The 4,794-nt window shown below is 36.3% G+C and overlaps 1 long non-coding RNA gene across 1 annotated transcript; it reads right to left on the reverse strand.

The window, feature by feature from the left end:
* Positions 1-1,073: 1,073 nt before the first annotated feature.
* Positions 1,074-2,886, reverse strand: LOC103409916 (uncharacterized). Its single transcript, XR_003774636.2, has 4 exons — positions 2,407-2,886; positions 1,562-2,267; positions 1,342-1,480; positions 1,074-1,230 (listed from the first exon to the last, which is right to left on the reverse strand). It is a non-coding gene; the product is annotated as an uncharacterized lncRNA (long non-coding RNA).
* Between the last annotated feature and the right edge of the window lie 1,908 nt (positions 2,887-4,794).

Here is a 4,794-nt window from a genome sequence, read left to right on the forward strand (position 1 = left end):
GTTTGGATATTAATATGATTGTGGTATATGTTGGATAAATTGAATACATATTCGGGATTTGGTTGAATTGATGAAATGTGAACTACGAAAGGCTTGATCCCGTTCCAGGATACGTAGGCAGTCTAACAGTGTTAGATGCAACCTTAAATAATCGAGACTTTCACTTTAATTGAAAATTGTTCTTATTTTGAGAACATTAGTTAATTGAAAGAAAATGGAAATATCTGGAGTTTATAATTGGGTGGTTGATAAAATCCGAATGTTTATGAATCATATTGGACATGAAGAAATCTTTAAAGTATAGGAAATAAATTTTAGTACATAAATTTGGTAAGGTAACTATACGTTTTGATGTTTAATTACTATCGATGGTTTTGTATGTGAAGGAGTATTTACATAAAGATGTGTGATTTAAAATTTGCTAAATAAAGTGGAGTTTAGTTTGGGCCTATCAATACTAATCATATTATTTTTGGAATTAAAGAATTAATTCGGGGCGGGGCGTTACAAACCAACAGCATTGAAAGTTGAAAATTTGGAAAAAGAAAAACCACGTGTCAAAATTCTCACCTCTCAAACCAAATTATGAAAAGAGATCCAATACATATTTATGTGTTTGAAGCCTGCGAGATTTGGACCATTCAAGAGAGAGAATAAGACCTGAGCTGTTTAAATTTTTAGGTTTTTATGAAGTGGGTCATTTAAATGTATGGATTGTAGATTAAAATTGAGTGGTCTAAGTCTTTTAATTCATGAACATCGGACACAAAGATCATTAGTGGATCTCAATTTCCATTATAGTCGTTGCTTGGTTCCCTTTCTTGTTCTTTATCGCTACTGTTGTGTTCCCCCGCCACAACGTGGGATTTGGTTATAGTTAATTTATATTATTGGTATGGCTACATTTTAATTCTACTAAAACTGGAAACAAAAGCAGCAATAAGAACCCAAAGAAGGCCAAACTACAAGGTCGTCCTGAGTGTTTTTGGCGCCGAGGCAAACACACAAAATGTGTTTTTTTTTTTTAATACATCAACATATATTAAAAAATATGTTTAAAAAGGGCTAGAACCCAGTCGAAGTTGGGGGGCTAGGCCCTCACGCCCATAGTATTACTTGAGGAAAAATATATAACAGGGGAACATAGTACTTAAACCCCGATAATCAAAAGCAAAATAATATAAACAGTCAACATAGCCATCACATATTGAATCCAAAAGGTTGGTGCCCCTGCAAATAATGTACGAAGATAACAAGATTACTACTAATAAATCTCATAACATGGAGTAAAAAGAATCATCTGAAGAAGATAAGGAATGCCTTGAAGAAGATAAGGAATACCTGATCAACATATATGCTGGCCATTCTAGGGTTTAGAAGTGATATGCTCCGAGTATGATAATGGACAGAAAAGAACGGCAGCGGCAACCAGTTCTGCAATCTTCTGTTGGGTGAGAGCAGCTAAAGACATGATTGTTCCCTAATAACATGAATAAATTGGGTAAACACCAGAAGTAGCAGCAGGGGAAGGAAATGTGAAGTAGATGAAGAGTTGTAAGACCTGTGAATGTCCAACAACAAAGACTTTGGAGCTTGTTGTCGGTTATATGTGGCGCATCATTTCTGATGGATCAAATAAAGCCAATTCCTGCCAACTCCAACCCAAAAATCCTACAAGAAAGCATAAACCTTATTCTCTTATGATAAAGATGTGTGTCCATTACTCCAACGTGTTCCACACACATTCCCAACCCATACATCGAAACCTTCATCTGCAAGGGCGAATCCCAGCGATTATTCTGGAGAATTTAAGAGCCATGCATCACCTGGTTAAGATAAAAAAAAGCCAGTAACCAAGTTCAATCGAGTTTGAAGCACATTAGAGCCTAATTTAAAATGTATCCCATGGACGTTCATCACTTTTCCCAATAGTTAGTTTCACGAAAGGAAATTTCAACAGAACCCGAAAACTTCAGATCAGGGAGCACCAAATAGTGAGCTAAACATTCAAATTTTGAAATAATCAACTTAGTGGAAACATTATGTTGAAAAAAATTGGAAGGGGTTATAAAAGTAAGGTTTTTCACTAATCAAGCGTCCAGAGAATCAAATATTTTACTCACGGATCAGTTCTGGGGAACACTCCCCACCAAAGCGATCTCATTAGTCCTTCACATCTCAAACCAAACAGAAATTGCACCGACAAACACGACTTCTATTAGTCCTTCACATCTCAAACCCGTTAAGTACCCATCTTTCGTCCGAATCTGAAAAACAAGAAGTGAATTTAACAATCTGGGAATATCAAAGTTACTCACTTAATAATCACGAATTTAACAATTAAACATATAAATGGGCAATTTTAGTGAAATATTAGTAATCACTCTGTGCTCGGAGTAAGAGTACCCAGAAGGCTCAACGAGCTACGCACAGAGGCACTGCAGCGGTGAACGATGGCAACCGATTATGTAAAATTCAGTCATGTTTTGGGCGATTTCTGCAGCGGTTTTGGAGGTCAAGAGGGCGATAAGGAAAGTTGCGAAGGAAGGGCACCGATCTGGAAGAAAGGCTCTGGTCGCCCCTGTCGCGATTCGCAAGGGAAGAAGGCGAAGTGTTTTTTGTTGTTACAAACCTCTATATCTGCTACTAAAAAATTATGGTGCCCCATAACAATTTGGGACCTGGACAGGTGCACTGTTTACACCGGGCCTGATTATTTGCCTCGTCGAAAATTTTAAGAATAGATGATGGAATCACTGGGATGTGATCCCGGGCTGAAGATTTTAAGATGTCCTCTCACGCTTCTATGCTACGCTGACACATTTGATCAGCCGTTGAAGCTCAACGACGAACATTGTGTATAAAATACGCGACCATCCCACTACACTGCATGTTCAAAACCCAATTTAGAGCTCTTTCTTGTGAGATATTAATGCAAGAAACAAGGTACAAAACAAGCACAGTAAATAACAATGCAAGCAAGCCAACAAAGGAAAATATGATGTGTTAAGCGAGAAAATCCACATTCAATACAATATGCCAGAGAAAAACAAAATAACATGTATAACTAAATCCTGCAGATCAATCTGAATTTCGTTCATCAATATCAGACATCTTGACAATGTATTTATTATTGAGAATAAATCTCACATTGATGGAAGAAGAGACATTACATGAGCTTATAAGTAAGTTTGATTACTCTTCATATTGTTAATTTGTTTTATGGTAAAATCCCAATTTTCTTCATTTATCACATCCATAGAAATGAGTCACCTGTATAAGCAAAAGCTGTATGGTTATTGGCTTCCTTCATCCAATCTGTCTTTTCTTTGAATCACTAGTGCATAGCCATGAAAGTAAACTAAGAAGCAAAGCCTAAAATTACACAGTAACCCCTCAGGTTTTGAGGTTTATTACAACCCTATACAACAACTTTAAAACATTTCACTTTCATACCTCAAGTACTATTTTATTTCAATATAATACATCCGTTAGATTTTCCATCAATTAATCCGTTAAATGCTGACGTGGCTGCCACATTTGTGCCACGTGGCAAATAAAAATATTTTTTAATTTTTTTTAAAACCTGAATTTTCTCAACAAAAAAAAAAAACCCAGATCTGCAAGAAGAAGAAGATAGGGAGGAAGAAAGAAAAAGATAAAAAAAAATTGTCCTCCCCCCCCCCCGTTGACCCAGAAGAAGAGGAAGAAGAAGAAGAAGAGGGAGGAAGAAAAGAAAAAAAAAAATTGTCCCTAACCCCCCCCCCCCCCCGGGCCGCCCAGCGACCCTTCCCCCCCCCGGGCACCCAGCGTCTTCTTCTTGTTGCAGATCTGGGTTTCTATTATTATTATTTTTTTTTTATTTTCTTCCTTCTTCCTTCTTCTTCTTCTTCTTATTCTTCTTGCAGTGGATTTCTATTTTTTTTTCTTTTTCTTTCTTCCTCCCTCCTCTTCTTCTTCTTGCAGATGTCGGTTTCAAATTTTTTTTTTGAGAAAATTCAGGTTTCTTAAAAAAAATTTAAAAATTATTTTATTTGCCACGTGGCAGACATTTGGCAGCCACGTCAGCATTTAACAGATCAATTGATGGAAAATCTAACGGATGTATTATATTGAAATAAAATAGTACTTGAGGTATGAAAGTGAAATATTTTAAAGTTGTTGTATGGGATTGAAATAGACCTCAAACCTGAGGTATGAAAATGTAATTTGCCCAAAAAAAAATTGAAGCCATATTATATAGATTGAAAATTAAAAAGTAAATTAAGAAGCAATACCTAAACCTAAACCAAAATAATAATTGAATTGAGTGAAGTACGTACAAATTATCATCCTGCCGGTTGCTTGGTAGAGGCAGGAACTAAATTGTCACAGTAGTAGTACCTGAAGTAGACTAGTAGGGAGAGTTCGATGGGTATTAAGAAAACAGTGAAAAAAAGTGATGTAAAAGTAAAGAGAACTTTTGGAGATCGTTCTGAAGTCAATTTACCTGCCATGGGCCATGACAGTAATTTCCCCCTCATAATCTTCACAACAATATACCATAAAAAGTGCTCTATGACATCCTCTTTATACCAACCAAAAAAAAATAAAACCAAGCTCATCAAATCATCCACATAAGTTGATTAATTTAGGTTGATTCAGAATTGATCTTGACATGTGCAGCCTTGAAGTAGCCCACCTTGCTAGAAGAACCACTTTGACAGTACAAAGGTGGAGGATATTTGTCCCTTTTGCGATCGGAGGAAGACATCTCAGAATCTCTGCAAAAAGTACAAAGAAAAATATTTAGAA

Source organism: Malus domestica, chromosome 07 (genome assembly GCF_042453785.1).
Source record: "Malus domestica chromosome 07, GDT2T_hap1".
NCBI lineage: Eukaryota > Viridiplantae > Streptophyta > Magnoliopsida > Rosales > Rosaceae > Malus > Malus domestica.